Here is a 12062-nt window from a genome sequence, read left to right on the forward strand (position 1 = left end):
ATATATGGAAAAGGTTCCGTTCATTGGGAAAATATAAATGCGGAACGCCGAACAACGGGAAAAATTTAGAAAAAAAAAAAAAATGGTGGTTGTCCAGTGTTAAGCGAGGCCTTAATAGCTTTGAACAATAAGTTTGTGTGCTAATTGGGTAGGGTCACCTCGGGGTGTAATTTCTCGGGAAGTGCTTGGTTGGGTGTCGAGTTGCTGTTGACTTTCTTTCGCTGAGGGAGATGTGTTCTGGGTCGGTTTCTATGGGGTGCGGTTGAGGTGGTGGACGACGGTTTTTCTGCTGAACGTTACGTCGAATGATATAATAAAGGCAGCATCCCATAATAACAGTACCAAAGCAACTTGTAATTACCATTGAGAGGAAGTATGGAGGTGTTGATTTAGTTGTGATTTGTAACAGGTGATTGAGGTCATAGGTGACGTCTGATAAGGATCGGTCTGCTAACTTGATATCGTAGTCGGAGTGTAAATTTTTCTTTCCTTGCGTTTGTGATTCTAGGAGACATTTTTGAATCATTTGAAGTTNATAGCAAATTTTTTCAAAAATAAAAAGAAGTATCTAATTCATCGAAAAAGAGTATTAAAATGATAGTAAATTATATGTATAAATTATTAGGAGCATAGATACTATATTAAGATTATTTATTAATCAGAAGTGTTAAGTTCTGGTTAATAAATAATCTTAATAGACAAAACAATTTAAGAAATATATCGAGGAAGAAAACTGTATGAAGAAAGGATTAAATTAAAATACATTTTCCATTACATAACGGATTTTTTAGGTCCAACACATGCAATTAATTTTTCAACTAATTCTCTCCACAAAGCGAACTGTCTTTTTCTTGTAAATTTATTGTCGAATTTTCCACTGTTCATTTTCTTATTATTTTCTACGTATGTTACTAATATTTCTTTTTGTTCTTCGCTTATTTTTTAAAATAAAACTTTGGACGTTTTCATTTTGTTTCTGCGTACTATATTACTATAAGACAACTTTAAACTGTAGCACGTGTAAACTAATTCACGTTGATTTGTTTACAATTTGTTACAGTTAAGTTGATTGGTCGATTCATTACAGTCGCAAACCCAGATGCATTGTAAATAATCCCATCATGCTTAACGACACACACAACCAAGTGAGTATGACGTATTTCTGCTCGCCTTTCGAGCTCGCTCGAAGAGTCTAACTCGAGACTACCGATTATGTGCGTCATAGTAATACGAGTGAGTTCGATGACGTCAGTTCGAGTACAACACGAAAAACTCGAGACTAAGGGCCCAGGGGTGTGATGAGTGGATGAGTGGCTCTCCGGTCATGTCTATGTTATCCGGCGGTGTTCTAGGTCCCCTAAATTTCCTTCGGTTTGCCGGTTTTCCTCTTGCTCTCTGCTTCGGTCGCGTTCCTCTCTTTTCTCCTTGGACGGGAGTTATTTGTTCACTTTGGAGGTTATTCATAGAGGTTTTCTCCCTTCGCTTTCTTCTGTGCGCTCGTTGAGAAGTACAAAAATGTATAGGCTTCCGGTTGGTAGTAACACTCGTGCCTTAGCAAAGTCAAATGTTAGCTGCGCCTCTTCAATGACGTCGGGTCCTATGATCCCTTCACACTGGGATGTGATCTCATCTCGTACGATAGCACATTGCATGCGAAGTTTCCGTCCCCGAAATTTAAACGTAGGCATCGCTGTTCCTATAGCGGTAGTTTTTTTCCCTAAGATGGGTTCCAATTTTTGTGTAAGTCCAAATTTGATATGAGCTTTAACCTTCAATCTGTTTGCTAGGTCCTTTGATATGAGCGTACAATCTACTCTAGGGTCAATTTGCATTTTCACAGGGATATTATTAAGATAGACCAATATAATAGGGTTAGTTCTGGCTAAGGTTGTCGTTAATCCTATTCTGCCTTTCCACCTTGTCTCGTTCTCATCGGTAGGATAATCAAACATAGCCTCACTTGGAGACGTTGTATATTTATGAAATATAGGAAAAGAGTTTCGATTTCGTTCCTGTTTATAGATCCGCCGATGGTGATATATAGGAGATCTTCGCTTCGGCTTATTTATAGGATATGGTAAAGTAGTATCGCTTCTATGCTCAAATTGAGTCGTCGACCTTTCATGCTTTGCACATTGCCTTTCCAACGGGTTTGCGTTGGTTCCGAAGGTTGCGCTCGGAAGCGGACCCGATTTTGGTCAGGTCTTGCGTCACTTCGCTGTGGGGAGTCGTTGCGTGGGCGTACGCCTCGATTATTATTATTATTATTATTCGCTCGTCGATCAGGAAAATTTTGTATTCGATTTTGATGAAATCGGTTATTCGGGAGCTCAGCTCGGCGATTCACCGGACGATATTCGCTACGTCGAAAAGGGGAAGTGTTGTAGGACCGATTGGAAAAATTCCCGCGTTGATTTTGATTGTCCTGCGCATTTCTAGAAGTGATCCGAGGGGAGGCTCTGGTTAAACCGTCCACACGCGTTTTCAGCTCGTTCATCGCTGCCGTTAGTTGTTCTAGATTATTGAATGAAGGAGAGAAAGTTGCTGACCGGTCTCCTTCTCGCACAGTTCGCATGATTCCCCGCGGACGTGCCGTGATGTTTTCTATTAACTCCTCGCTAATCGCTGCCTTTAGCGCCTCGTCAAATGTGGCAGGCTCCCGGGACATCGTCCGTTGTCGTATGCTTATGTCGATCCCGTTCAAAAATTGAGCCTTCAGTCGCTCATCAAGCTCTTTAGCTTGAACCCGTTGGATAATCGCGGTTTCTTCTTCATTTGCACCCGGCTCTGGCGTAATTACTATTTCCATAGCCAAAGACTGCAGACGAGCGGCATACGCCTGTACATCTTCCTCCCGTTTCTGAACACATGTGTAAAATTTATTTAGTCTAAAAGGGAAAGGTTCTCGATCGAATCGCTCGATCATTAGACGTTTAAATTCGTCGAATTCGTCGACCGTTTTAATTCTATGGTCCTTTCGTACAAATTCCCGGGCTATTCCCGTGAGCTTCAACTTAGCTACCGCTAGCATCTGAGACTTGGACCAGGCGGCTACTTTAGTTACGTCCGCCAACGAATCGAAAAAGTCTGTTACCCTGGTGCCTCCTGCCTCTCCAGAAAAAACAGGTAACAGTGGTATAATTCCGCTTAGACCTCCCAATGTGATGGGATTCGGCGTTGGATTTGGGTTTGGGTTGCCTGGCCCAGCCGCGGGTTGAGGTTGCGGATCGCGCTCCATTTTATCTTCTAATTTCTACTTAACGTCCCTACTGTAGGAAAGTAATAACTAACGCAATTCGAATCGACCGTGTTACTCGTATATGGCCGTTCTCCGTCACCTTACCAAAAGTTCCGAAGAAGTCGGAACCCCACTCCTGCAAACCAATATGTGAACCGCCGGGGAGGGTGTAGGTCTCCTAACCGGCAACAGGTCGTTAAACCCTTCTCACTGGTCAGGATTAAAAATTTACCGTTCCCGCAGTAACGGGATTAAATGTTTCGGGTCGAGTGGAGGAGGGAGGAGTGCGTCGGTAAGATGACCGGCGATATACGAGTAAAGATGACACCACTTTAACAGGATAACAACGATTTATTAGATATATAGAGATTACAATAACCAATTTCAAAAGGGAAAATCTGAGTCCCTGAACCGCGACGGACCGAGAGAGAGTTCACAAAAATAAGGCCCATACCTCTTTATGTCTCTGAATAATTTTTCGTTTAGGAAAAAGGTTCTGATATCCCACGATGTGGTATGATGAGGATAATCCTTTTCCAAGAGGACACAATATAATAGTTTATAATAGGACACAGTTGTAATAGTGACGGCTAATGAACGACTCCCCCGAGAAGGGGAAGGAAGGGGTTTTTATAAGTTCGGCGTGGGAGAATGGTCATGTGACCAATTGTTGTGAGGTAAAAGGTATGCAGATGGGTCAGAGTTGTTCCCGGGCCCATGTTAACTATAAACTTTAGCGTTGGAATGTGGGATTAGTTTCGAATTGAACGGATGTTTATGTCGAACATAAACGAAAAGTTTTTTTTCGTTAGGTTCCACTTATTTAATTAGATTTTAATCAAATACAGGACAATTGAGCGACAAATAGCCGACAAAACTTCCGGATTTCACATTCACTCCCTGTTTTCTTTAAAATCGCACTTAGTAGTGTGATTTTAAACCTTTGGATTGTTTTGTCTGGGTAGAGGTATGTTTACATAGAGAATGGTTCAAATGACCCTTTGCTCTCTTTTTTTTTTCTCTCTCTCCTTTTTTTTTCACCACAAAAAATTCGTTCGGTTACATAAAAAGGTCGCGTTGAAAAAAAAAACGATAAAAGAATCTGAGGTGAAATGTAATACTTTGATTATACAAATAAATCCCGGCACGTGTCATTCGCGACAATATTTATTACTTGGGGTGAGAGGACTGGTGTCTTCGGGCTGAAATGGTTGATTGGTCAGTTGAAGTTCCCGTTGACATGGGTACGAGGGTACGGGTCAAAGTTCGGTAGGGTCGAGATTGTCCTTTGTCTTAAAGTTCTTGGTTTCGTCGATTGGATTCTGATGTGCACGAGGTGGTTTTGTCGGCGAAATAACGTTTTCAAGCTGATTCTGGACTAGAAGGAAGTAGATTGTTGTTATTTTGTAGTGGCGATCAGGTTAGAACTTCTTGTGCGGTGGGTTGATTGGCACTTCAAAGTGTTAGAATGCGTGAGGAGTCACGTGCGTTGGACGTCTTCGGCTTAAGAGGTAAAAGTAGCACTTTTCTTTGATTAAAACATTAATAAAAGTTAATAATAATGGTAAAATTGTCACGGGGTTTCTTCTAGAGGTATATGGAGGTTACATATATTTATTTTTACTCTCTCTCGGATTTAAAATTCTAAATTTAGGATATAGATATATATATATATATTTAAATCTAGGAACATTTTTAAAAATATGCGAAAGGTTCCGTTTATAAATTCGAACGCCGGCAAATATAAATTCGGAACGCCGAATAACTGGAAACATTTAAAAAAAATAATAAAATGGTGGTTGTTGAGTGTAGCGCGAGGCCTTAATAGCTTTGAACAATAAGTTTGTGTGCTATTTGGGTAGAGTCGCCTCGGGGAGCGCTTGGTTGGGTGTCGGGTTGCTGTTGATTTTCTCTTTCACTGAGGGAGATGTGTTCTGGGTCGAATGATATAATAAAGGCAGCATCCCATAACGACAGTACCAAGGCAACTTGTAATTATTGTCATTACCGTTGAGAGGTAGGATGGAGGTGTTGATTTAGTTGTCATTTGTAACAGGTGATTGAGGTCATAGGTGACGTCTGATAAGGATCGGTCTGCTAACTTGATATCGTAGTCGGAGTTTAGATTTCTCTTTTCTTGGGTTTGTGATTCTAGGAGACGTTTTTGAAGTATTTGAAGTTCAGTTTGATTTAAAAGTTGTTCAATTTGAGGAACTACTAAGTGTTGTGCTATCTCAAGTTGTAAGGTTGATTGTCTTTGAAAGTGTGAGGTGAGAACGATTCCGGGTAGGTACCCTGTACATGCATTTGGTAAATTAATTATCCCGGTATAATTCAATTTGTGAGTTGTAGATATAAAAGGGGATTTCTGAGGTCTAGTAGGACATCTGATAGTTAAGGTGAGAGATTCAGATGTGGAATAAATCCAGGTTCCTTGTTCATCTATTCTCTTAAAGATAGGAGCATATCTTGCGACGATTTGTCGAGTACAGAGGTCTTTAACTTGGGTTTCGATTCCATTAAACAGAGCATACTCACAACTTCGTTGAGGGAATCGTTGTATGGGAACGTTTAATGAACAAATAGGAAAGTGGTCTATCTTGCACATAGTGAGTTCGAATCGTTGGAGCAACATATACGATTGTCTATCCATAGACAGAGCAATAATAGGATATTCTGGCTTAAATTGGAAAAAGGTTTTTAATGTAGGGATGTATGTTGGAAATTTGACAATTTCGTACATATCAAAATATCCACTAGAGGTGATTAAGGGAATTTTGGTGAAAATTCGTAGTTTCCCAGGTAAAGCTACAGCAATGGTAGTTATCCATTGGTAATATTTAAACAATGTATCGGACTTGATGGGTTCGATCATTGCGTAGCCTTCCGGAAGTTGGAGCTGAATGTCCCGTAGAGTTCGTAACATGATTTCTCGTGAGATAAAGTAGGTGCTTAATCGACCTTGTTCCAAAATATCAATGGCTTCTCGTAGTTCCACTAGTTGGAAATGTAATTCTTGAACGGAGAATTCGATCGTTCGTAGGATTATCTCAAAGGCTAGGTTATATTGGTATAAATTCAGGATTTCTCCAAAATATTCTTGTCGTTTAAATAATATATAGATCCGGTGTCTATTATGTTTGCTTATATTTAGGGTATCATTTAATAAAGTCGTTTGAGAACGCAATAAATGAAGAATTCCTTCGTTACGCTATTTAAGGTTCTTTCCCACTGAAATAGGGTAATATCATTATTAATGCCAAAAATAAGGGAATGGATTTAATTGAAACACCTCTGCTATATTTTATATGACCTCTATTTTTTCATATAATTAATGCCCTACTAATATGCTACAACTCAATTTCTAGACCTACGGTGAGAATGATCGACTAGAAGTAGGTGAAGTAAATCGTGTAAAGTGATCACGGGTAGGTCGAGACATCGATGGAGTTGGACTTGTTCCTTGGCGTCGGAATATATATGGAGGAGTTATTTCTAGTTTTCCTTCCGGTTCCGATTCTGCGCTTTCTAGATTAAGTTTATCACTCTCCATTTTACTTTCCATATGTTCTTCCGGTAATGGAGGAAGGATGGATGACAAAATAGATTCATCCCAAGGATCGCTAATCAATGGTGGTTCTTCTTCCGAAGTTTCGATAGGTGATTCGAGGGTAAAGTCCGTGCTATCTTGCTGAGTTCTAAGTCGTTTGATTTTTCTCTCTCGTAATCTCCGTTTCGGTCTTTTCTTCCGTGTCCTCGTCCGGGTCTCTCCGGTTTTTATTTCACTTCGATCAGAACAGATGTTCGAATCGTCCCGAAATTTCTCCCATTTATTTAGGGGGTTCTGCCCTCTCTTCCTTCGGCGCGGCCGTAAGGGTGTGCAAAAATGGATAACTTTACCATCGGATAATAGCATCTGTCTATTCGCAAAATCGAATGTTAGGTGCGCCTCATGAATAAAGTCATTTCCTACAATTCCGTCACATGGGGCCGTAACCTCATCTCCCACGACAGCACATCGCATTCGAAATTTCCTCCCCCTTAATTTCATGGTGGGTATTGCTGTGCCGATCGAGGTAACGGGTTTCCCCAGGATGGGTCCCAATTTTTGTCTCGGTCCAAACTTAACGTAAGCCTTGTTTCTCAATCTGTTTGCCAAATTCTTTGATAGGAGTGTAATATCCATTCTAGGATCGACTCGTACCTTCACTGGGATATTGTTAATATAAATTTGTATGATAGGATTTTGGGGTTCAACGGTTCGGGTGGACCCTATTCTGCCTTTCCACCTTGTCTCGTTCTCATCGGTAGGATAATCAAACATAGCCTCACTTGGAGACGTTGTATATTTAGTGTTAAATATAGGAAAAGAGTTTCGATTTCGTTCCTGTTTATAGATCCGCCGATGGTGATATATAGGAGATTTTCGCTTCGGCTTATGTATAGGATACGATAAGGTAGTATCGCTTCTAAGCTCAAATTGAGGTCGTCGACCTTTGATGCTTTGAACGTTGCCTTTCCAACGGGTTTCCGTTGGTTCCGAAGGTTGCGCTCGGAAGCGGACCCGATTTTGGTCAGGTCTTGCGTCACTTCGCTGTGGGGAGTCGTTGCGTGGGCGTACGCCTCGATTATTATTATTATTATTATTCGCTCGTCGATCAGGAAAATTTTGTATTCGATTTTGATGAAATCGGTTATTCGGGAGCTCAGCTCGGCGATTCACCGGACGATATTCGCTACGTCGAAAAGGGGAAGTGTTGTAGGACCGATTGGAAAAATTCCCGCGTTGATTTTGATTGTCCTGCGCATTTCTAGAAGTGATCCGAGGGGAGGCTCTGGTTAAACCGTCCACACGCGTTTTCAGCTCGTTCATCGCTGCCGTTAGTTGTTCTAGATTATTGAATGAAGGAGAGAAAGTTGCTGACCGGTCTCCTTCTCGCACAGTTCGCATGATTCCCCGCGGACGTGCCGTGATGTTTTCTATTAACTCCTCGCTAATCGCTGCCTTTAGCGCCTCGTCAAATGTGGCAGGCTCCCGGGACATCGTCCGTTGTCGTATGCTTATGTCGATCCCGTTCAAAAATTGAGCCTTCAGTCGCTCATCAAGCTCTTTAGCTTGAACCCGTTGGATAATCGCGGTTTCTTCTTCATTTGCACCCGGCTCTGGCGTAATTACTATTTCCATAGCCAAAGACTGCAGACGAGCGGCATACGCCTGTACATCTTCCTCCCGTTTCTGAACACATGTGTAAAATTTATTTAGTCTAAAAGGGAAAGGTTCTCGATCGAATCGCTCGATCATTAGACGTTTAAATTCGTCGAATTCGTCGACCGTTTTAATTCTATGGTCCTTTCGTACAAATTCCCGGGCTATTCCCGTGAGCTTCAACTTAGCTACCGCTAGCATCTGAGACTTGGACCAGGCGGCTACTTTAGTTACGTCCGCCAACGAATCGAAAAAGTCTGTTACCCTGGTGCCTCCTGCCTCTCCAGAAAAAACAGGTAACAGTGGTATAATTCCGCTTAGACCTCCCAATGTGATGGGATTCGGCGTTGGATTTGGGTTTGGGTTGCCTGGCCCAGCCGCGGGTTGAGGTTGCGGATCGCGCTCCATTTTATCTTCTAATTTCTACTTAACGTCCCTACTGTAGGAAAGTAATAACTAACGCAATTCGAATCGACCGTGTTACTCGTATATGGCCGTTCTCCGTCACCTTACCAAAAGTTCCGAAGAAGTCGGAACCCCACTCCTGCAAACCAATATGTGAACCGCCGGGGAGGGTGTAGGTCTCCTAACCGGCAACAGGTCGTTAAACCCTTCTCACTGGTCAGGATTAAAAATTTACCGTTCCCGCAGTAACGGGATTAAATGTTTCGGGTCGAGTGGAGGAGGGAGGAGTGCGTCGGTAAGATGACCGGCGATATACGAGTAAAGATGACACCACTTTAACAGGATAACAACGATTTATTAGATATATAGAGATTACAATAACCAATTTCAAAAGGGAAAATCTGAGTCCCTGAACCGCGACGGACCGAGAGAGAGTTCACAAAAATAAGGCCCATACCTCTTTATGTCTCTGAATAATTTTTCGTTTAGGAAAAAGGTTCTGATATCCCACGATGTGGTATGATGAGGATAATCCTTTTCCAAGAGGACACAATATAATAGTTTATAATAGGACACAGTTGTAATAGTGACGGCTAATGAACGACTCCCCCGAGAAGGGGAAGGAAGGGGTTTTTATAAGTTCGGCGTGGGAGAATGGTCATGTGACCAATTGTTGTGAGGTAAAAGGTATGCAGATGGGTCAGAGTTGTTCCCGGGCCCATGTTAACTATAAACTTTAGCGTTGGAATGTGGGATTAGTTTCGAATTGAACGGATGTTTATGTCGAACATAAACGAAAAGTTTTTTTTCGTTAGGTTCCACTTATTTAATTAGATTTTAATCAAATACAGGACAATTGAGCGACAAATAGCCGACAAAACTTCCGGATTTCACATTCACTCCCTGTTTTCTTTAAAATCGCACTTAGTAGTGTGATTTTAAACCTTTGGATTGTTTTGTCTGGGTAGAGGTATGTTTACATAGAGAATGGTTCAAATGACCCTTTGCTCTCTTTTTTTTTTCTCTCTCTCCTTTTTTTTTCACCACAAAAAATTCGTTCGGTTACATAAAAAGGTCGCGTTGAAAAAAAAAACGATAAAAGAATCTGAGGTGAAATGTAATACTTTGATTATACAAATAAATCCCGGCACGTGTCATTCGCGACAATATTTATTACTTGGGGTGAGAGGACTGGTGTCTTCGGGCTGAAATGGTTGATTGGTCAGTTGAAGTTCCCGTTGACATGGGTACGAGGGTACGGGTCAAAGTTCGGTAGGGTCGAGATTGTCCTTTGTCTTAAAGTTCTTGGTTTCGTCGATTGGATTCTGATGTGCACAAGGTGGTTTTGTCGGCGAAATAACGTTTTCAAGCTGATTCTGGACTAGAAGGAAGTAGATTGTTGTTATTTTGTAGTGGCGATCAGGTTAGAACTTCTTGTGCGGTGGGTTGATTGGCACTTCAAAGTGTTAGAATGCGTGAGGAGTCACGTGCGTTGGACGTCTTCGGCTTAAGAGGTAAAAGTAGCACTTTTCTTTGATTAAAACATTAATAAAAGTTAATAATAATGGTAAAATTGTCACGGGGTTTCTTCTAGAGGTATATGGAGGTTACATATATTTATTTTTACTCTCTCTCGGATTTAAAATTCTAAATTTAGGATATAGATATATATATATATATATAAATCTAGGAACATTTTTAAAAATATGCGAAAGGTTCCGTTTATAAATTCGAACGCCGGCAAATATAAATTCGGAACGCCGAATAACTGGAAACATTTTAAAAAAATAATAAAATGGTGGTTGTTGAGTGTAGCGCGAGGCCTTAATAGCTTTGAACAATAAGTTTGTGTGCTATTTGGGTAGAGTCGCCTCGGGGAGCGCTTGGTTGGGTGTCGGGTTGCTGTTGATTTTCTCTTTCACTGAGGGAGATGTGTTCTGGGTCGAATGATATAATAAAGGCAGCATCCCATAACGACAGTACCAAGGCAACTTGTAATTATCGTCATTACCGTTGAGAGGTAGGATGGAGGTGTTGATTTAGTTGTGATTTGTAACAGGTGATTGAGGTCATAGGTGACGTCTGATAAGGATCGGTCTGCTAACTTGATATCGTAGTCAAAGTGTAAATTTTTCTTTCCTTGCGTTTGTGATTCTAGGAGACATTTTTGAATCATTTGAAGTTCCGTTTGATTTAAAAGTTGTTCAATTTGGGGAACTACTAGGTGTTGTGCTATCTCAAGTTGTAAAGTTGATTGTTTCTGAAAGTGTGAGGTGAGAATGATTCCGAGTGGGTAACCAGTACATGCATTTGGGAGATTAATCATCCCGGTATAATTCAATTTGTGAGTTGTAGATGTATAAGGTGATTTCTGAGGTCTAGTAGGGCATCGGATAGTTAAGGTGAGAAATTCAGGTGTGGAATAAATCCAGGTTCCTTGTTCATCTATTCTCTTAAAGATAGAAGCATATCTTGCGACGATTTGTCGAGTACAGAGGTCTTTAACTTGGGTTCCGATTCCATTAAATAGGGCATACTCACAACTTTGTTGAGGAAATCGTTGAATAGGAACATTTAATGAGCAAATAGGAAAATGATCTATCTTGCACGTAGTGAGTTCGAATCGTTGGTGCAACATACACGAATGTCTATTCATAGACAGAGCAATAATAGGATATTCTGGTTTAAATTGGAAAAAGGTTTTTAATGCAGGGATGTATGTTGGAAATTTGACAATTTCGTACATATCAAAATATCCACTAGGATTGATTAAGGGAATTTTGGCGAAAATTCGTAGTTTCCTAGGTAAAGCTACAGCAATGGTAGTTATCCATTGATAATATTTAAACAACGTATCTGGCTTGATAGGTTCGATCATTGCGTAGCCCTCCGGAGAATAGACTTTGGAGAATATTCATAGAGGTTTTCTCCCTTCGCTTGTGCGCTCGTTGATTAGTACAAAAATGTATAGGCTTCCGGTTGGGTAGTAACACTCGTGCCTTAGCAAAGTCAAATGTTAGCTGCGCCTCTTCAATGACGTCGCGTCCTATGATCCCTTCACACTGGGATGTGATCTCATCTCGTACGATAGCACATTGCATGCGAAGTTTCCGTCCCCGAAATTTAAACGTAGGCATCGCTGTTCCTATAGCGGTAGTTTGTTTCCCTAAGATGGGTCCCAATTTTTGTGTAAGTCCAAATTTGACATGAGCT

This window comes from Centruroides sculpturatus, unplaced genomic scaffold (assembly GCF_000671375.1).
Source record: "Centruroides sculpturatus isolate CEXI.00-Female unplaced genomic scaffold, Cexi_2.0 scaffold623, whole genome shotgun sequence".
Taxonomy (NCBI): Eukaryota; Metazoa; Arthropoda; class Arachnida; order Scorpiones; family Buthidae; genus Centruroides; species Centruroides sculpturatus.